The sequence below is a fragment of the Dama dama genome, chromosome 5 (assembly GCF_033118175.1).
Source record: "Dama dama isolate Ldn47 chromosome 5, ASM3311817v1, whole genome shotgun sequence".
Classification (NCBI taxonomy): Eukaryota; Metazoa; Chordata; class Mammalia; order Artiodactyla; family Cervidae; genus Dama; species Dama dama.
The window spans coordinates 91,583,228-91,605,957 of NC_083685.1; the positions used below are offsets into that span (position 1 = coordinate 91,583,228).

At 42.2% G+C, this 22,730-nt stretch overlaps 1 long non-coding RNA gene and 2 other non-coding genes across 3 annotated transcripts; 1 reads left to right on the forward strand and 2 right to left on the reverse strand.

The window, feature by feature from the left end:
• The first annotated feature begins 694 nt into the window (after positions 1–694).
• LOC133055913 (uncharacterized) lies at positions 695–15,544 on the forward strand. The gene is made up of 3 exons (XR_009692712.1): positions 695–816; positions 1,656–1,770; positions 14,917–15,544. It is a non-coding gene; the product is annotated as an uncharacterized LOC133055913 (long non-coding RNA).
• Positions 14,893–15,050, reverse strand: LOC133058149 (small nucleolar RNA SNORA57). Its single transcript, XR_009693257.1, has one exon. It is a non-coding gene; the product is annotated as a small nucleolar RNA SNORA57 (small nucleolar RNA).
• A 2,533-nt stretch (positions 15,545–18,077) lies between the features above and the next one.
• TRNAL-CAA (transfer RNA leucine (anticodon CAA)) lies at positions 18,078–18,150 on the reverse strand. Its single transcript has one exon. It is a non-coding gene; the product is annotated as a tRNA-Leu (tRNA).
• Between the last annotated feature and the right edge of the window lie 4,580 nt (positions 18,151–22,730).

Sequence of the window (22,730 nt, forward strand, 5' to 3'; positions counted from 1 at the left end):
ACACGTGGGATCTTAGTTCCCCAACCAGGGATTGAACCCACATCCCCTGCAGTGGAAGGCAGATTCTTAACCACTGGACCACCAGGGAAGTCCCTCACAGTTTCATAACTGAAATGTTGAGGGAAAGTATTTTGCAGACTTTACTGAGTGCCCACTATATGCTGAGTACTCTAAGCCTTGGGGATGCCTGTCCCATCCAAACCAAGATGGGTTTCTTTGTTATGAATTAGTAAGACTTGGCTTTCCAAGTCATTCAACTGCCACTGTGGAGAACTGTTTTAATAACTACAAGTCAATGATGTCTATAAAATGAATGGTACCCCCTTAACTGCACAGCGTTAGATGGGTACCCTGGATGATACAAAGAAGCTCCTGATCTTATAGGGTCTTCCATTCTAGAGGGGAAAGGTAACTATGGTCAGGAACTTAGTTAGGGTGCTTTTTCAGATTAAAAAATGGTATCATGGCGCCCCTTCTGGAGAGTCAAAGAAGTGATATATTGCCCAGGACCATGTACATTGTCCTTGGAATATTCCTCTTTCTTTCCTAGGACTGACAAGCAAGAAGAAATCATTCAGCCCTTAGAAGTAAAGCTTAATAGTTAACCATTAAGCCTAAGTAGTTCAGCTGGTTGGAGTATTAACAGAGTCCAATATTCCATGTCCTCAGCAAGTAGCTCAGGCCCAGAGGGTGAAAACATAGCAACCTCGAATGTGGAAATTTCCAGGAGTAGAGACAATTTACTCCACATCAGACCTCCGTACTCTGGACAGAGGAGGGTGTCCAAGACCGGGCAGCCACCGGGGTCTGAGCTAAGTGAGCGCCGAGAAGCACCTGGGGAGTCTCTGGCCACCTTTCCTTCGTTAGGAATCTCATCTTTAACAAGCTCCAGGGTGACTGACACCGAGGTTTAGGGGTCTCACTTTGAGAACCATGGCCCATGAGACTAAGCATTGATGAGGGTGATGAAGGTAGGAGCCCCTTAGCTCAGGATAAGCGCCTAGTACAGTGCCTAGTGCTTGGTGTGTACTCAAGAAACAGTAGTGCGAATTCCCTGGTGGTCCTACGGCTAAGACTCCATGCTCCCAGTGCAAGGGATGTGGGTTCAATCCCTGGTTGGGGAACTAAGATCCCGCATGCCATACAGCTTGGCCAAAAAGTAAAAAAAATAAAATAAAATAATAGTAGTGGGAGGGGGGGTTCAAGAGGGAGGGGACATATGCGTACCTATGGCTGATTCATGTTGATGTATGGCAGAAACCTCACAACATTGTAAGTCATTATCCTCCAATTAAAAATTTAAAAAAACATTTTAAAAAGGAAAAAAAGAAACAGTAGTGAAAGAAGGAAGGAGGGAAGGAAGAAGAGATGGGAGGAAGGAGCAAGGAAGAAGAGGTCACAGGTCAGCAGGGTCAGGCCAGGTCGCTGGGAATACCACTGAGGGCTTTAATGTAACAGAAAAACGAGAAATCTAGTCGTCACAGCCTTGAAATGATAGAGTGGTTCTTTGAGCCACTCAGGGACCCAGCGTGGTGCTGTTCCATCCAGAATTCGACACAGTATTTACCAAACTGCTTAAAACTGGTCATAGAACTTCAGAATTTCCAGCTTCTAAACAGTGATTAATGATCCTCTAATTTCTCATCCTCCATTAGATTCCTTCATCACCGAGAATCTTAGACCTTAAATCAAGACCTGAAAGGCTGCCTGTCTAGGGTTGCCACATTTAGCAAATAAACATCGAAGACATCTACTGTATTTGAATTTCAGGTAAGTAACAAGTAATTTTTTAGTACAAGGATGTCCTGTGCAACTTCCATCTGTTAATTTATGACAAAGCCAATGTTTGGAATATGCTTACACTAAAAAAAAATCATGTGTATCTGAAATTCAGATTTAATTAGGTATTCTATCTTTAATTGGGCAACTCGACTTCTGGCTAATCCTCCTGTTTTTTAATAGGTGAGGAAATGAAGTTCAGAGACGTAAAGCGACTTGTCCAAAGTGACATGGGGTTAGAATCCATTCAGGATTCCTCGCTGCCACAAGGATCCTTTACCCAGTGTCTTGCTTCAGAGTTTCTTTAGACGGCTTCTTTGCTTTTTTGTTTTGTTTTGGGGTGTTTTTTGGCTATGTCGCGTGGCTTGTGGGATCTTAACTTCCTGACCAGGGATGGAACCCCAGACTCAGCAATGAAAATGCAGAGTCCTAACCACTGGACCACTAGGGAATTCCCAGCTTGGCTTCTTGACCCACTAGGGATGAGTTTTAGAGTGTTTGTAAAGTCCCTGAATTTTAGGCAAAAACACGTGTGTGTGTGTGTGTGTGTGTGTGTGTGTGTGTACAAGTGCATGTGGGTATTTTTCTGGGGAGATAGTCTCTGCTTTTATTTATTTATTTATTTTTACCAAAATATCAACTTTATTACTGAAAAAGAATGTATTGGGAAATGTGGCTTGTATTTACAGGCAAATGGGTTTCCAGTAAGGAACCTCAGAGTCAGAAGAGATCCCCATCCCATGAGAGGTACTGCGGCACCTCTAAAGATGGTACTCCACCAGATACCTCCTGCCAACATTGGCAGGGCTTTTCCTGTTATGCCTATTTAGAGGCTAAGAGCAGTCGAGAGTGCGTGATCTCTGCAGACAAGAAGTCTCTGCTCTTTCAATTAGCTTCTCAAGAGTCATGATTTTAATAAAATATTAAACTGTACTCTTTCATAGGACTATGTTCTGCTTTCAAAATGCAGAACATCTATGACTTTGGATTGAAATTGCATTTCTGCTTGCCCTACATCCCTTCATTCCCTGGCAAAGCACTGGGTCCAGACATTCTAGGAGATGGGTAGATTTTGTGTACAAGTATACAGAAAAAATATCCACTACATCTTCTTCGTTTTTTGGCTGCACCACACAGCATGCAGGATCTTAGTTTCTCAACCAGAGATCAAACACACACCCTCTGCAGTGGAAGTGGAGTATTAACCACTGGATCTCCAGGGAAGTCCTTCCACTACATCTTCTATGTACCATGCAGTGGCACAGCCAACCCACCCTCCACAACCTACCTATATCAAAACCCTGAATTCCTCTTGTTGTTGTTGTTATTTAGTCACTAAGTTGTGTCCGACTCTTTGCGACCCCTTAGACTGTAGCTCCTCTGTCCATGGGATTTCCCAGGCAAGAATACTGGAAGTGGGTTGCCATTTCCTTCCTCCAGGGGATCTTCCCCACCCAGGGATCAAACTCACGTCTCCTGCATTGGCAGGCAGATTCTTTACTGCCGAGCTACCAAGGAAGCCCAATTCTTCTTATCTATCCTGTATCTATAAAGAAAGCTGAGTGCCAAAGAATTGATGCTTTTGAACTGTGGTGTTGGGAAAGACTCTTGAGAGTCCCTTGGACAGCAAGGAGATCAAACCAGTCAATTCTAAAGGAAATCAGTCCTGAATATTCACTGGAAGGACTGATGCTGAAGCTGAAACTCCAATACTTTGGCCACCTGGTGTGAAGAACTGACTCATTAGAAAACACCCTGATGCTGGGAAAGATTGAAGGCAGGAGGAAAACGGGACGACAGAGGATGAGATGGCTGGATGGCATCACCGACTCGATGGACGTGAGTTTGAGCAAGCTCTGGGAGTTGGTGATGGACAGGGAGGTCTAGCGTGCTGCAGTCCATGGGGTCGCAAAGAGTCAGACACGACTGAGCGACTGAACTGAACTGCATCTTGTATTGTCCTCCCTCCACTTCTTAGACTAGCAACCCAGAGCTGACAGGTCAGAACACCTTTCAGAGAATAGGAAGGGAGCAGGGATGTGACCTTTGAGACTGACCACTAGAGGTCCCTTCTCATCCACAGTGATCCTGAAGTTAGACTTCGCCAGAGGTTGACAGAAAGAAAGTGAAGTCTCAGTCGTGTCTGACTCTTTGCCACCCTGTGGACTGTAGCCCTCCCTCCAGGCTCCTCCCTCCATGGGATTTTCCAGGCAAGAATACTGGAGTGGGTTGCCATTTTCTTCTCCAGGGGATCTTCCTGACCCAGGGATTGAACTTGGGTCTCCTGAATTTCAGGCAGACTCTTTACCATCTGAGCCACCAGGGAGAGAAGAAATTTCCCTGGACTAGTGGGGCTGATCGCTGCCTGTTACAAGCATAATTAGGGTATTCTGTATCAAGCAGTGGGAAGAAGCCATGCGATCCAACATGAGTGATGCAGAATAAAATGGTTTCCTAAGAAGTCAGATAGTGTCTTCCAGTGTAAGGCTCGAAGGCAGAGTTTTAAGCAGAAACAGGGGCCTGGAGCTTCCTCTTCAACCAAAAGGGAAAATGCAGGGCATTCCACCCCTCACCCACATCAGGCAAACATCCAATTTCCTTCTGAGTGTAGTCTGATTCCAGGGACATATTTACTGGAAGTTAGGGATGCTTCTGCAAGAGACCCTCATTTGTACGGACTCATTCTATAAAGGCCTTGACCTCGGTAGCTTTATAGTTGTAATTTTGTATTTTTTTTCCTTAAAGAAGGCCCCCAAGTATATAAACATTAGGCTCCATAGGGCTTGGATCTAGTGCTGTCTGGCTCCCTGATACAGATTTCAGGGAGGAAGGAGGTGGGGCAGAGTTTCAAAGCGACGTTTCCCTAGATACTAATGAGAGAGCGTTTCCTGTGGGATGAGGAAGAGGTTCATACATGTGCCAAAAAACCAGATAGCCTCCTAATTTCCAAAGAATTGTAACTGTGGGGGCACCTGAAGTCAGGGAGCCCCCTCTTGCCTGCTCAGAGCTTTCCTTGGCCTGCGGAAGTTCGCGAAATCTTTAGGTGAACTCACAGACCTGTAGCATCCTGTTGGCTGCTTTCTGAATAAACAAATGCTCTTGCCAACCATTGTGTTAGATTTTGGAGAAAAAAACCCAACCAAGCAAAACTCCGGTTCCAGAATTTCTGTGAGCTGTGATGAGCCATGAACTTTACAAAGGATTAAATAATCAACGAGGGTTGAATGAACAATTCTGTTTAGGATGTACGGATTGGATTTGGTAATAAAAGGCAAAGCAATATCCACAACTTTAGAAGCAGATGAATGTAAGGAGCTTTCTCTGTTTCTGAAAGAGAATATTCTGGAAACCTGCAGCCAGCAATGTGCTGGAACTGCTGGTACCGACTGGCAGAGCTGACGCTGCGTGTCTCTTCTCAGCTTTGCATTCAGCGACTTCAACTTGGTAGCCTGAAATTGGCCCCACCGGGAGCATTTACACCAGTGAAATTAACATCCTTTACAAATCAGGGCTCTCCTCTCTAGGACTGGTGGTTAGACCTTTACCAGAACATAACTACCTGTACCCTATTCCTGAGGGCTTCCTAGGTGGCACAGTGGTAAAGAATCTGCCTGCCAATACCAAAGATGCAAGAGACATGGGTTTGATCCCTGAATTGGGAAGATCCCGTCGAGTAGGAAATGGCAACCCACTCCAGTATTCTTGCCTGGAAAATTCCATGGCTAGGAGAGCCTGTCAGGCTAGAGTCTAGGGGTCGCAAAAAGTTGGACACAGCTGAGTGACTGAGCATGCACCATACCCCTAATCTCCTCTCCCCCTCCCTCCCCCCACCCCACCCACTCACACATCACAGAAGCTACCTGCAGGCGCATCCCTCTGTGTACATGTGTAGACACACAGGATCACCTGTGTACACTTCCCCCTTCACAGGCAGGTTAGATGTCAGCAATTCCCCTTGCTCTGTCGTGCTGGCATCTTTAGCGCTTTTCTACTAATTACTTCCTGATCTCAGACAGTGATCTCTGTCTCTCCCTCTCTTGAATTCACAAGTGTTCTCTCCCTTACATCATGAGGCCCAACTGTGAAAGTTCTGGGCAATAATATAGTCAGGACCATAGATTTTCCCAAGCGGCCCCTAAGTGAGTAGTAAACATGACATCAATGACTGCACAGAATCATTCATGTGAAAAGCACGTTAATATCTGGCCAGTGTTCTTCTGAGATGCTCAGTTTTCACCAAGGGACAGCCTGCTCTTGTAGCGCTTAGAGCAATTGAAGATGAGAAACTTTGTGTCAGATGGACAGAAGCAGGCAGAGAAAAGTGATGCGGCTTTCTCAGGCCAGCCAGACCCAAGAATGGATGTCACTTCTCAGCCTGAAGACCTTGAGCTACCAAATGTTACATAGGAGACAGAGGGAAGGGGATTGACATTTTCCTGACTGCTTTATACTAGATATTCCTGTAATTAAATCGTCATTATTCCCAATTTCTGGACAAAAAGAACAGAGACCTGGGGGTTTAATCTATTCAAGGATACATAGCTAGTAGGTAGTAGAATATTTTGTTGATAATTTAAAAAATTTTATATCTAAGAATGTGTGTGTACATGCATATCCTAAATCCACTCCTCAAAGCAACTGTTTTCAGACTTTTGCTGTTTCTTCTGGTAGCGTTGCTATCTTTAACCGATAGACTTAATAGTATAGAATAATGAAGACAGTGATTTTGTTATTTAGTATTTATATTTGTATCGTGAATACCTAGAACAGTGCATCATAGCATATCATAAATTTTTATCAAAAAATACCAGCATTTCTTTTTTAAAAGTTCTTTTCCATTATAGTTTATTATAAGAGATTGAATATAGTTTCATGTGCTGTAACAGTAGGATCTTGTTGTTTATTTTATACACAGTAGCTTGCATCTGCCAATCCCAAACTCCTGATTTATCTCCCCACTTTCTCCTTTGGTAACCATAAATTTGTTTTCTATGCCTATGAGTCTGTTTCTGTTTTGTAAATAAGTTAATCTGTGTCATATGTTAGATTTCACATATAAGTGATGTCAAGTATTTGTCTTTCTCTAACTTACTTCATTTAGTATGATCATCTCTAGATCCATCCACGTTGTTGCAAATGACATGATTTCATTATTTTTTATGGCTGAGTAATATTCCACCCAGCCATATATATACCACATCTTCTTTATTCATCCATTCATGTTAATGGATGTTTAGGTTACTTCCATGTCTTGGCTGTTGTAAACAGTGCTGCTATAAAAAGTGCTGTTGTGAGAAGTGCATGCAACTTTTTTAATTAGAGTTTTCTCCGAATACATGTCCAGGAGTGGAATTGTAGGATTGTATGTAACTCAATTTTTAGTTTTTTTAAGATTTTTGTTTTAATGTGGACCATTTTTAAGGTCTTTAGTGAATTTGTTACAACATTTCTTCTGTTTTATGTTTTGATTTTTTGGCCACTAGGCATGTGGGATCTTAGCCCTGACCTGGGATCTAACAGGCACCCCCTGCATTGGAAACATAGGCTCTTAACCCCTGGACCACCAAGGAAGTCCCTCAATTTTCAGTTTTTTAAGGAACCTTCATACTGCTTTCCATAGCACCTGCACCAATTTACATACCCACCAACAATGCATGTATACCATCATTTCTTGATTTATTAATTGACCTCCTGTTGTGAGAGAGAAGGATTTAGTGCGCTAACCTTTCCTTTTCATCTCCCCAGTTGCTTCCTGCTAAGGTTTCTTTTTAAGAGTGCAAGTTTTTATTTGTTTATTTTTAAATTTATTTTTAATTGGAGGATAATTGCTTTACAGTGTTGTGCTGGTTTCTGCCATATAGCAACATGTATCAGCCCGTAAGTACATGTATATCGCTTCCCTCTTGGCCCTCCCTCACCCCTCATCCCACGCCTCTAGGTCATCACAGAGCACCGGGCGGAGTTCCCTCTGTTATACAGCAACCCGCTAAGGTTTTATCAATATTTATGACTCCTCAGTTGATCATCTTTATAATTAAGTAATGTGTGTACTCCATTTCTTGTTCCATAACTATGGGTCGTTATCTTTGGACTCCATCATGAGAGTCTTGATCCCAAAGAAGGTCTGCCTGACTTGAAGACCCAAACACTTTGCAATCCACACTGAGCCTCCCACACTGACTCATTCTGCCTGATTGGGGGAATATATTTTAAAATAATTGGCGCTGGGAATGGATTTTTATCTACAGGCATTCTTGAACCAGTGTATACCTGGACAGAACAGTCTGAAGATAGTGGAGTAAGTTTATCAAACTGAAGTTGCTTAGTTCAGAAGCATTCCAAAAAATGTGCACAATCCAGAATTTTGATGGCAGGTTATAAAATTGCTGAAACTCTGCTGTTCCTTAAGGTGAATTCCTGCCTTTTCCACAAGGCTGGACTTGCATTTTACCATAGGGATACTTTGAGCCTAAGAAAGTGGTGGGCATCTTGGATTCTCCACTGCTCTCCTTGGCACAAAATGCCCCAGAAACACCCCATACGCATGCCCTGAGGCAAGTTATTTCTTGGTATGCCATGAAAAGGAGAGTGGGAGTTAAGCAAAGCCCTGGCATAAGCCTGGGTGTGGGTTTCACTAGAGAAGCTCATTGATACCGTGGAGCACAGGCTGTGAAAGGAAAACAGACACAGCCTTTGTTTCCCGGGGGCCTCTGCCTGGCATTGACCCACACAACACAAACACTGTCCACGTTGGTGCTTGATACGGGTTTTTTTGTTTGTGTCTTTTCCCTGCCTATTTTCGATAGATTTGCTTTTATCTGTACTTCCTTGTCCCTGGCAGCTCCCACTCCCTGTTCTTAAAGGTCTTTGCTGGCTCTGCATATCTGAGTCAGACGGACACTTGACCTACAGATCGTAAAGCTGTCAGGCCTTTGGACTTAGGCAGCACCCACGGCAGACGGCAGGAGTGCTCATGGTCCAACAGTCTTCTGCTAGTTCAGTGACCTGAAGAGAAGGCCAAACACTAGTCCTTGCCCTGGGCTCCCCTGGTGGTCCAGTGGATCAGAACCAGCCTGCCTAAGCAGAGGACATGGGTTTGATTCCTGGTCTGGAAAGATCCCACATGCCACACAGAGCAACTGGGCCTGTGAGCCCCCAAAATACTGAAGCCTGTGTGCCTAGAGCCTGTGCTCCACAACTAGAGAAGCCACAGCAGTGAGAAGCCGGTGCACTGCAGCTAAAGAATAGTCCCCACTCTCCGCAACTGGAGAAAGCGCATGGGCAGCAAGGAAGAGTCAGCACAGCCAAAAATAAATAAAGCAGTGTGTACATGTCAAAAGGAAAATAAATGAAGGAGAAGACACAATTTGAAAAAAAAAGTCTAGTTCCTGTCCTAACCTAGCTCCGCCTCTGCAGTTCAACAGGTGCATCCAGCTTGCTATAAATTACCCCCATAATCTAGACACAGCCAGTCAACCCATCCTAGGTCCTCACCCATTACCAGTGGGAACCTGGCAACGTTTGCTAAAGCTTTTTGCCCTGTACTTAAGAGACGTTGTGCAATTCACTGCTATGACCTGAACTGCAGCTCAGGTCATAGCAGGACTAAATGTGAATTGTACATGTTTAGGATTCGGACTTGAACAAAGTCACATCATCAGTTAGGAGTAACAGGAAAAAGTAGGCATGACTCCAACGAAAAGGCAACTTTATTTTTCTTCCATATATACGAAATCCAAAGATAGCCATCCCAGGGTTGGTGTGGCCCCTCAGAGTGTCCTTTCATGTTTCATCCTTCATGAATTCTACTCCCAAGGTTACCTCATGGGTCAGTTTGGCTGCTGGAGTGTCAGTCATTACACGCATGTTCTGGCCAACACAAAAGCCTATGGAAGGGTACACTGCTTTCCCGTAGGGCTGCTTCCTCAAAATTGCTCACACCAACTCCTTACTTTGCTTGTACCAACTACTGCTTATACTTCATTGACCAGAACAGTCACATGACCACATCTAACTGCAGGAAAACTGATCACTGTTGTCCTTACTCCAGGTAGCCATGCACCCAGTTAATAAATGGGAATTTTGTTACTAAGGACAAAGAGGGAAATAGATATTGGGGGACAAACAACAGTCTCTCACCTCTGGGAGAGCAGATCAATAAAAGACTCACTGCCCTAATTCAAACCTCTCTTGGTCTCCATGAAGTGAAGTGTTAGCTGCTCAGCATCCAACTCTTTTGTGACCCCCATGGACTGTAGCCCACCAGGCTCCTCTGTCCATGGGATTCTCCAGTATTTCCATGGGGTCCCAAAGAGTTGGACCTGACTGAAGCCACTTAGCCCTCAGTCATGCACACCTGACATGTGGGATCTTTAGTTCCCCCATCAGGGACTGAACCTGTGCCCCCTGGAAGTGGGAGCTCGAAGTCCCATGGACCACTGGACCACCAGGGAAGTCCCCTGACACATTTCTAACAAAGCGACTGGGGCAGAAGGGATGGACATCACTTCTGAGATTAGGTTACAAAAACACTCTGGCTTCTGTCTCGCTGGCCTTCTCTCAGTCTCTTACTTGCTCTGAGGGAAGCCAGCCACCTTGTTGTGAGATGCCCCGCAGAGGGGAGGGGGCATGTCGTGGCAGGGAACATGTGGCAGTGAATGAATTGCCGTCTCCAGTCCACAGCCAGGGATGACTGAGTCCTGCCAACAGCCACCCAGGTGAGCTTAGAAATGGATTCTTCTCCAGTCACGCCTTGAGACTACTACTCCAATGAAAAACTTAACTACTACCTCATGAGCAATCCTGAGTCAGAGTCGCCCAGCTAACCTGCACCCAAGTTCTTGCCCCACAGCAACTGTGAGGTCATAAATGCTTATTGTTTTAAACTGGTAAGCTTTGGGGTGATTTGTTATGTGGCAATAAATAATTCATACAGCTTGTTTGGATCTCCTTAAGAAATTCTGCTGGTTTATTCTTAACTTTTAAAACTTGTTGCTATATGCATTTTGAAGTGGCAGGTTCAGGCCTTGCAAGAATGTGAACACAGAGCTGAGATAATCTACTTGAAAACAGAGAAATATCTCTGCAGGCATTATGAGCATTGTCGAGAAGAAATACTATCAATCCCTTCCTTTATTTAAAAAAATGTGTGGGAGTGCCTTCCTTCAACAGACAATATGCCTCCATTTAGAAAAGCAGAATCTTGTTCCTCCTCACTAAGATCACATTTACTCAGTGGTTGTGACCTGATCATATTTGCAATCTTTACTCTTCCCTTGATCCTTGATTCAGGGCGAGAGTGCATGTTGTCTGCTAATTGTTCTCTGGGAATGAAGCAGGAGATTGGCATTCAAGTGCAACCTTTTATTCCTGCCATCACACCTTTCTTTGCTAAACATACAGCCAGGTTTCCATCAGTACTGACTCCAACATGTATTTTCTCACAAGATACGTATTATAGATGAAAAGTTTCTTCTCCCATAGCATGCATCTGGAGTGATAAATAGAATTAAATGTCATGGAGCATTTCCCCATCATATATGTAGCAAACATATGTCAAAGGCTGATCTGTACATAGCACACCAGCCGTTTCCTTCCTTTGTAATGGGAAATAGCTTCCAGTATGCACACATGATAATTGTTCTTTCACATCATATGCTGTTGAGTTTTTGCAACAGCCTAGACTGTATTTTCTTGGGCTCCAAAACCACTGCAGATAATGACTGCAGCCATGAAATTAAAAGACGCTTGCTCCTTGGAAGCTTGGACAGTAAAGTGTCTGCCTATAATGCGGGAGACCCAGGTTCGATCCCTGGGTCGGGAAGATCCCCTGGAGGAGGAAATGGCAATCCACTCCAGTATTTATGCCTGGAAAATCCCATGGACCGAGGAGCCTGGTGGGCTATACAGTCCATGGGGTCGCAAAGAGTTGTACACGACTGAGTGACTTCTCTTCTTCTGCTCCTTGGAAGAAAAGCTATGACAAATCTAGACAGAGTATTAAAAAGCAGAGACATCACTTTGCTGACAAAGATCTGTATAGTCAAGGCTGTGGTTTTTCCAGTAGTTGTGTAAGGATGTGAGAGGTGGACCATAAAGAAGGCTGAGCACCAAAGAAATGATACTTTCGAACTATGGTGCTGGAGAAGACTCTTGAGAGTCCCTTAGACAGCAAGGAGATCAAACCAATCCATCCTGAAGGAAATCAACCCTGAATATTCATCAGAAGCACTGTTGCTGAAGCTGGAGCTCCAATTCTTTGGCCATCTGATGCAAAGAGCTGACTCATTGGAAAAGACTCTGATGCTGGGGAAAATTGAAGGCAAAGGAGAAGGGGGAGGCAGAGGATGAGATGGTTGGATATTAATGGCATCATAGACTCAATAGATATGAGTTTAAGCAAGCTCCAGGAGATGATGAAGGACAAAGCAGCCTGGAGTGCTACAGTCTGTGGGGTTGAAAAAAGTCAGATACAACTTAGCAGTTAAACACAACAAAGACTTTATAAAGGACTTTTGTTTACTTTCTCTTCAAGCATGAAATGTGTCATTAGCTTCACATTTGGATTCATATCTTGTTGGCAATAGAATGATTTATAGCCTTGTTTTGCTGAAGAAAGGTAGATTTCATTACTATAGAAACAATGTTGCCATAGTTTCAATATTTTCTGTCTGCCTTTAGAAGCAAAATTCTTCAATTTGAAAAGTTCTTCTTCTAGGAAAAAAATACTATTTCTTTATTAGAGAGGTCACTTTTGTTTGAAAATGACAATAAAGAAATAAAGGGTGGTTTTATGCTCAGATATGAGCAAGTTCATAAACAATACACTGAGAATAGAGGTAAGTAACTTGCTAGCCCAGAAATAACAAATTTCAGACACTCATCATCCTTTCCTACTATATGCACTGTTATCTTTGGCTTACTTGTGCAAATTAGCCATATTTTCAGATGCTTATTCTATAATATACAGGGTCATACCCTGTATTTTCACAAGAGTCCTGTTCACTATTTGACTTTTTAATTCTATTCTGATTCGTGGTATCACATTACTATATTAATGATTAAAAAAACTTTAATAATAGGTCTATTGATGTATAATTTGCATAAAATTTGCCCTTTTAAAGTATGCAATTCAGGGACTTCCCTGGTGGTCCAGCGGCTAAGACTCCACGCTCCCAGTGCTGGGGGCCCAGGTTCAATCCCTGGTCAGGGAACTAGATCCCACATGCCACCACTAAGAGTTTGCATGCTGCAACTAAGACTCGGCATAGCCAAATAAATAAATATTTTAAAACTGTGCAATTCAGTGGTTTTCAGAATATTCACAGAGTTGTACAACCATTGCTATCTAATTTTACATAGAAACCCTGTGTGCCTTAGCTGTCACTCCCTACTTCCCCCTTCCTCCAGCCCCTGAAAGCCACTAATCTACTTTCTGTCTCTATGGATTTGCTTATTCTGGACATTTCCTATAAATATAATCACTCAATATGTGGTCTTTTATATCTGACTTCTTTTACTTTGTATGATGGTTTCAAGATTCATCCATGTTGTAGCATGTATCATAACTTCCTTTCTTTTTATGGTTAAATATTAAATTAATTAATTAATTAATTAAATATTAAATAAATATTCCACATATTATAATATATGTGGATATACCACATATTGTTTATTCAATTCACCAGTTCAAGCACAATTAGATTGTTTCCACTTTTTAGCTATTGTGATTAGAGCTTCTGTGAATATTTATGTACAAGTTTTTGTGTGGAAGTATGTTTTCATTTCTCTTGAGTGTATACCGAAGAGGGGAATTGCTGGGTCGTGTTTAACATTGTTTAACATTTTGAGGAACTTTCAAAGTGACTGCATTATTTCACAATCCCACCAGCTACTATGAGGGTTGCAATTTTCCTACTTATTAGTCATCATTTATTACTATTTTTTCTCTTTTAGCCATCCTGGTAGGTAGAAAGTGGCATCTCATTGTGGGTGTTTGGTAACAGCTTTATTGACTTATAATTCACCTGCCTATAATTCACCTATTTAAAGTGCACAATTCAGTGGGTTTTAGTACATTCACAGTTGCATAATCATCACCACAATCAGCTTTGGAACATTTTTGTCATCCTTCAAAGAAACTTTGTATCTTTTAGCAATTTCACTGTGGTTTTTATTTGCATTTCCCTAGTGAGTAATAGTGTGGAACATCTTTTCACCTTCTTTTTTTTTTTTATTAGTTGGAGGCTAATTACTTCACAACATTTCAGTGGGTTTTGTCATACATTGACATGAATCAGCCATGGAGTTACATGTATTCCCCATTCCGATCCCCCCTCCCACTTCCCTCTCCACCCGATTCCTCTGGGTCTTCCCAGTGCACCAGGCCCGAGCACTTGTCTCATGCATCCAACCTGGGCTGGTGATCTGTTTTACTATAGATAATATACATGCTGTTCTCTTGAAACATCCCACCCTCACCTTCTCCCACAGAGTCCAAAAGTCTGTTCTGTACTTCTGTGTCTCTTTTTCTGTTTTGCATATAGGGTTATCATTACCATCTTTCTAAATTCCATATATATGTGTTAGTATGCTGTAATGTTCTTTATCTTTCTGGCTTACTTCACTCTGTATAATGGGCTCCAGTTTCATCCATCTCATTAGAACCGATTCAAATGAATTCTTTTTAATGGCTGAGTAATATTCCATGGTGTCTATGTACCACAGCTTCCTTATCCATTCGTCTGCTGATGGGCATCTAGGTTGCTTCCGTGTCCTGGCTATTATAAACAGTGCTGCGATGAACATTGGGGTGCACGTGTCTCTTTCAGATCTGGTTTCCTCAGTGTGTATGCCCAAAAGTGGTATTGCTGGGTCATATGGCTCTTTTCACCTTCTTATTGGCCATTTGTACATCTTCTTTGGAAAAATAGCTATTCAAGTCTTTTGCCAATTTTTCAGTGAGTTATTTTTCTCTTCATTGTTGAATTGTTAGATTCTTTATATATCCTAAACACAAATCCCTTATCAGATAAATGATTTGCAGATATTTTTTAGGTTGTCTTTTCACTTATATTTATTTACTTATTTTTCTTTTTTCTGCTTCTTTTCCCCCCATGTTCTGGTGCCTGAGAACAGAACCAGTAGACCAGAAGCCACCGGGATCAAAGACATGATGCTGAGGGGACCAGAGTCTTACCCCTTTCCTTCTACTCCAAACATTATGGGAACAAGGACCACAAGCGCCATCTCTGCCAAGACATACATGGAGGGTGCCTTTTCACTTTCTTGGTAGTGTTCTTTAAAGCACAAAATTTTAAAGTTTTGCTGAAGTTTAATTTACTTATTTTTTTCTTGTGTCATTTGTGCTTTTGGTGTCATATCTAAGACAGCACTGCCTAGTCCAAGGTCACAAAGATTTACGCCTGTGCTTTCCTCTAAGAGTTTCACAGTTTTGGGTCTTATATTTAGGCCTATTATCCATTGTGAGTTAATCTTTTACATACTACAGTATGAGATCAGAGTCCAAATTCATTCATTTATATATGGATATCCAGTCGTCTGAGCACCATTTGTTGAAAAGACTATTTTTTCCCCATCAAACGGTCTTGGCACCCTTGCTGAAAATCAGTTAGCCAAAAATGAGAAGGTTTATTTCTGGACACTCAGTTCTAGTCCATTGAGCTATGTGTCTATTCATATGCCATTACCACACTATTTTCATTACTATAGTTTTTGACTAGATTTTGAAATTAGGAAGCATGATGCCTCCAGCTTTGTTCTTCTTTTTCAATATTGTTTTGGCTATTCTAAGTCTCTTGTATTTCCATATGAATGTTAAGATTGTCTCACCAATTTCTGCAAAAACGGATGTTGATATTTTGATAGGAATTTCATTGGATCTATAAGGCAATTCGAGTAATGCCATCTTAACAATATTAAACGTTTTGATTCATGAGTATGGGATGTCTTGCCAGTCAATTAGATTATCTTTAATTTCTTTCAGTATTTTGTAGTTTTGGTGTACAATTCTTGCACTTCTTTTGTTAAATCAGTTACTGTTTTAATTTTTTGATGCCGTGGAAATGGAAACTGTTTTCTTATTTTCATTTCATTTTCTTTGGAATCAGTCATAAATCTCTGTTTTTCACTGTAGCTTTTAAGCCATTTCTGGTTCTTTCATATTTCAGCCCCCAACCAGTGCCAGTGTTTCTGAAGTTGAGTATCTGATCCAGTCAGAAGCAGCATTGCCTCCTATTGAACTTGGGATTGGCTGAAAGCCATCTAGCTTAGCACTGCTTCTCCAGCCCTGTTATAATAATCTATGATGTGTTACATGAAACAGGGCAGAATAATCAAGTGCTCTAAGAACAAGCTCTAGAGTTAAACCACCCAGACTCCAATCCACCCACTTCCACTGTCTACTAGATAGTGACTTTGGAGAAGTTATATAATCTCTGTGTCTCAGTTTTAAAAAGGGGGTAATAATATTATTTCAGAAAGTAATGAAGATTAAATTAATATATGTAAAAACTCAGAACAATACTAGGAAGAAGTAAGCTCTGTAGTATTTGCTTTTATTGTTGTTGTTATTATTTTATCTAACCATTTATCGATCAATTTATTTTAAATCTGAGACTCAAACCCAAGCATTGATGAATGAGAATATAAGGTAGGAAAGCCATAACTGGCAACTTAGCTGCTAAGGTCAGGCCATGTCCTGTAGAAAGAATGGCCCAGGCCAAACACTAAGTTACTGACATTGGCCTCCTAGCAGGAGAGGATCAGGATCAGAGCAGCGCTTCACTACAGTGACCTTCAAAAGGGCATGTGTGCTCTTTCCTGGGGGTACAATAGATGCTGCCCTGGGGTACAGAAAAAATACTACAATTTTTTTTTTAAATTAAACTTTACTGATATCTAACATATGAACTGATGCTGGTAGCCAGAGGCTGTTAGCTAACTTCTCTGTACACAAGTTGTGTCTTAATGATAAGAGAAATCTAAGAGGAATTTGTTTGCTCTAGTTTATCACTGTTAACACCACTTTCATAAAAACAAAAGCAGGGACTTCCTCGGTGATCCAGTAGTTAAGAATCTGCTTTCAATGCAGGGGATGTGGGTTTGGTCCTTGGTTGGGGAACTAAGATCCCACAAATACAACTAAGACCTGATGCAGCCAAATAAATGAACATTTAAAAAATGTTAAAAAAAAAAAACCCAAACCCCCCAATTTTTAAGTGATAGAGTCCTTGTAATATTGTGTAATGAGATGGGGAGCAACAGTAAAAATCAACTGTATCAAATAGGTTTGGGACTTCACTGGTGGTCCAGTGGTTGGGAATCTGCCTTCCAATACAGGGAACGTGGGTTTGATCCCTGATCCAGGCAATGAGACCCCACAGGCCACGGGGCTACTGAGCCCATGCTAAGACCTGACACAGCCAAATAAAAGAAACAAACAAACAAAAACAAACAAAAAAATAGATTCACCAGTCATTTGAGAGTGAAAGTGAAAGTGTTAGTTATTCAGTCGTGACCGACTCTCTGCTACCCTGTGGACTGTAGCCCTTGAGGCCCCTCTGTCCATGGAATCCTCCAGGCAAGGATACTGGAGTGGGTAGCCATTCCCTTCTCCAGGGGAATCCTCTCAGCTCAGGGATCAAACTCGGGTCTCCTTCACTGTGGGCAGATTCTTTATCGTTGGAGCCACAAAAGACTGTGCTACCTGCTTCTGCTGCTAAGTCACGTCAGTCGTGTCCGACTCTGTGTGACCCCATAGACGGCAGCCCACCAGGCTCCCATCCCTGGGATTCTCCAGGCAAGAATACTGGAGTGGGTTGCCATTTCCTTCACCAATGCATGAAAGTGAAAAGTGAAAGTGAAGTCTCTCAGTCTATCTGACTCTTCACGACCCCATGCACTGTAGCCTACCAGGCTCCCTAGCAGCTGTTAAAATGATAAATACATTTATTTAACCAGTACCTTTAAAGATAAGATGGTGTTAACAATGAATGTTACTGCTTTTTCAAAGACACACTTTTTATTGAGAGAGCATTTTATTTAAAATGCCTGGAAATGTTTCCATTTTTATTTTATTCCTGAAATTAATACAACTGTATCATTGCCTATGAAAAATTTAATTCATATGCTTAAAAAATTGGAAACAGAATCTTCTAACCTATTAATATTCCAGACATAAATTTATAATACCTTGCCCTTAAAAAAAATACTTTATTTGACTGCATCAAGTCTTAATTGTGGCATGCAAATTCTTAGTTGAGGTATGTGGGATCTAGTTCCCTGACCAGGGATTGAACCTGGGCCCCCTGCATTTTGAGTGTGGAATCTTAGCCACTGGACCATCAGGGAAGTCCCCAGAGGTGACGTTTTGAATGAAAAGGAACAGATTCAGGAAAATGAGGGAATGAAAAGACAGAAGCAATAATTTTGATGACTAATAGAAAGTAGAAAGAAAGGAAGCACTGAGATGTCAGTGACTAAACTTAGAGAAAGAAAAAGTTCTTGCGGGTAAAACAATGGGTTTCACTTTAAATATGTTGAACTTGAGTGCCTTTTGGAACAAGAACTAAAGGATCTAAGGATCTAAGGAGCAGTTGAGAAAAGACCAAGTGACAGTGACTAAAAATGAATTTTTAGAGAAGTTTTACAGTCCATATGTTTTACAATTCTGACATATATTGCTATAAAGATAATATGCGTTCATGGGAACCAACAGATTTGACTTCTTAAAATATGAATACCCTTTAAGACACACACGGCTCTTTTTTTTCCTTCAGAACCTCCCACTATAGCAAAAGATGGGTGAGAGAGAGGATTAATGTGGAAACACTGCTTGGGGAAACTTTGGTTCCAAACCCACTCTACCATTTGGCAGTGAGGCAACTCTGGGGATTCATTTAACTCTTCTGAGGCTTGATCTCATCTTTATTGAATGAAGGTCAAATAATGTTTGTTTGTATATTTACTGTGAGCACTGAATGAGATAATGTGTAATAAAGTTCTTATGTCATTGCTTTGTACAGTTCTGAAGCATTATTTAAGGTTAAATAAAAACTAGTTCTAAATATTGCTTGGTCCCTGTAGTTCTTGGAAAACAAACTGACTACTGTGTTATCTTTTATCTCAGTCTGCTGTATCATTATCTACACATTCACGTGCTTGTAAAACCTGGACCTTGTGGTATGTCTGTTCCTAAATAAATATTTTCTCCCCTTCAATATTGCTGTAAACAGTGGCACCCATGTAGCATATGTTTGATTTTCTTTTACTGTTTCATAAGAAATGTATATACTTATATGCTTAAATGTGTACACACACTCAAAGACACACACCTAAAGGTCACTCACAAAGTTTTTGGTATTTGAGACTTGAACTGAAAAAGAACATTAAAATTCCCATATTTGGATTATACTTATAACAATAATTAGTGTGCTTATGTTCTGGACTCAATATTTGTGTCCTCCCCGAAATTCATATGTTGTCAGTTTAATCCCCCATATGATGATATTAGAAGGAGGGGCCTTTGGGAGGTGATTAGGTCAGGAGAGTGGAGCCCTCATGAATGGAATTAATGCTCTTGTAAAAGAGACTCCAGAAAAAAAAAAATAGAGACTCCAGGGCACTGGTGGTCCATTGGCTAGAACTCTGCTCTCAATGCAGGGGTCTCGGGTTAGATTCCTAGTCGGAGAACTAGGTCCTGCATGACGAAGCTAAGATCCGTGAGTGCTAAGGGGCTTCAGTAGTGTTCCACTCTTTGTGACCCTATGAACTAGCCCACAAGGCTCCCCTGTCCATGGGATTCTCCGGGCAAGAATACTGGAGTGTGTTGCCATTTCCTTCTCTAAGGGATCTTCCTGACCCAGGTATCGAACCAACAACTCTTACGTCTCCTGCATCAACAGACAGGTTCTTTACCACTAACACCACCTGGGAAGCCCAACTAAGACCCAGAATAACCAAATACATTTTAAAAATGAAAATAAGAGATTTCAGAGAGTTCTCCTGCCCCTCTGGCCATGTGAGGACATAGAGAGAAGATGGCCATCTATGAACCAGGATGTGAGATATCATCAAACATTAAATATGCTGGTGCCTTGACCTTGAACTTCCTAGCCTCCAGAACTACGAGAAACAAATTTCTGCTCTTTATGAGCTACCCAGTCTATGACAATTTGTTGTGGAAGCCTGAACTAAGACATCTTACTTCTACATAGAATTTTGCAGTTATAGAAATTGTATACATTAATAAGAGATAAGAGAAATCTACTATATAAATACATTTAGTGTCCCTGAGGGAGTACATGCATGCTCAATCACTCAGTCATGTACGATTCTTTGTGACCCCATGGACTATACCCCAACAGGCTTCTCTGTCCATGGGATTTCCCAGGCAAGAATACTGGAGTGGGTTGCCATTTCCTCCTCGAGGGGTTCTTCCTGACCCAGGGAATGAACGCAAGTCTCCTGCATTAGCTGGCGTATTCTTTACCACTGAGCCACCTGGGAAGCCCAAAAGTCCCTGAAGTAGAGAGCACAGAAAATGGACAAAAAAGTATTCAAAGAAAAGAAAGTATACTTTGCTGAAATGAAGAGCAGAATCTACAAATTTAAAGGATACACTCTGTTGTAGGAAAAATTAACACAGATGCATAGAAACATGACCTGGCCACATACAATGACTAAACTCATGAATTAAGTGAATAATCCTTCATATATCTAGGCAAAAAACACAAGTCACTTGTAACAGGAAGAGTTAAATCTGGGTGCAGACTTATTCACAGCAAAGACCCAAGTTAGAAGATGTTAGAGCAATATTTATAAAGTTCTAAGGAAAAATGAGGGTGATCCAAGAATTTTATACCTGGTCAAATTTCTGTGTATGAAGGCAGCCAACAAATAGTCTCAAATATGCAAAGGCTTGGCCCAGGTAAGGCACACGCAAATACTTTTTAAAAATTTGTTTCTTGGTTGTGGTTTATTTATTTATTTTTGCCTATGCTGAGTTGTGGCAAGTGAGGGCTACTCTCTAGTTGTGGCCCATGGGCTCTATCTAGAATGTGGGCTCAGGAGATGTGGCTCACAGGCTTAGTTGCCCCATGACATGTGGGATCTTATAGTTTCCAGACCAGGGATCAAACTCATGTCCTCTGTACTGGCAGGTGGGTTCTTAACCACTGGACTGCCAGGGAAGTCCCATTCAGTACTTTCCAGAAAAGCTACCTAATGAAGAAAACCAGCCAATGAAGACATTTCACAGTCAAAAACGAGAGGACAGGGGAAATAAGATATAACAAGACTAGTCACGAAGTCGAATCTATGCACATTTAAAAAATAAGGCGAAAGAACTGCAGGCGTTGCAAAATACGGCCTACATGTTTGAACAAGGACGAAGAGCTGGCCGGCAGAGGGAGAAGGACATCCACGCAGTGGGGCGGCTCAGTATGGAGTGTCAGAGCGGGTGGAGCCAGGAGAGCGTTCCCTCAGGGGGACAGCTCAGCATGGGGTGGGGTGTCCCTCCGAATCTAAGCAGGGTGCCTGTGTTGGAGTGCAATGAGTGGGAGCCTGTGCGAGGGAAGAAGGGTGTCCGCATGGAGCGGTGATGGTGGTGGTGAGGCTCAGTGCAGGGTTTAGACTCTGAGCCACATGAGGAAAATGTCCATGCATTGGGGTGACCTAGTGAGGGTATCAGAGCCCAAATAGGGTGGAGGAGGGCCTCCCTAGGGGTGCCCAGACTGGTGTAGGTTGTGAGACTGGCATCCTGAGAGAGCAGGATGAAGAGGAATCCCCAGTGGAGGGACACAGAAGTTTTTCTTATGATTTTTCTAAAAGTAGGTTCTTAGTTTTTTAAATGTGCTTTAACACAGATTTCCCGCCCCCCCCCCCCAACCCGCCGATATTGCCGCTACTTACCTGGCAGGAAACAACATAGAAAATAGATTTAAAGTCTTATTACTGAATGTCTATAAATGGTGGGGTTAACATATTAGATCACATGACACTGATTCCTTTCTCGCATCTAGTTCAGTTCAGTTCAGTCGCTCAGTCGTGTCCGACTCTTTGCGACCCCATGAATCGCAGCACGCCAGGCCTCTCTGTCCATCACCAACTCCCGGAGTTTACTTAAACTCATGTCCATTGAGTCAGTGATGCCATCCAGCCATCTCATCCTCTGTCGTCCCCTTCTCCTCCTGCCCCCAATCCCTCCCAGCATCAGGGTCTTTTCCAACTCTTCGCATGAGGTGGCCAAAGTATTGGAGTTTCAGCTTCAGCATCAGTCCTTCCAATGAACACCCAGGACTGTTCTCCTTTAGGATGGACTGGTTGGATCTCCTTGCAGTCCAAGGGACTCTCAAGAGTCCAACACCACAGTTCAAAAGCATCAATTTTTCGGTGCTCAGCTTTCTTCACAGTCCAACTCTCATATCCATACATGACCACTGGAAAAATCATAGTAATGCATAAATAATTTTTAGTGTATCAACAAGGAATTTGTTGTGCTAATTTAATAATAAAATATTTTGATGCTACTTAAAGACTGTAGACTTGGTAGGCTGCATAAAGACCCTGAAAATTCCTGGACCACCTCACTTTGCAAATGCCCTGTTCACCTCTTTCCTAAATAGGCCCATGAAGCTCAGTCAGCATTCAGGGTTTCCTGGGACACCACCCACTGCAAAGTTCGAACTTTAGAGCCAGTTCTGAATTTCCTTGTGGTTTCACACTTATTGCATTTTCTTCTCACCTTGCCACTACCCACGCAGACTCAGCCTTCTTGGCTGTGTCAGCTTTGGGTTGCTTCACTTCCTGGCTTCGGGGAAGCGGCAGCTGTAACAGCTTTCGCAGGCTAAGCAGGTGCCCTATATAAGGCACGCAAGTTAGAGCGGAGATGCAGAAAGGCCACAAGGGCACTTTCTGATGATGCTGGGATG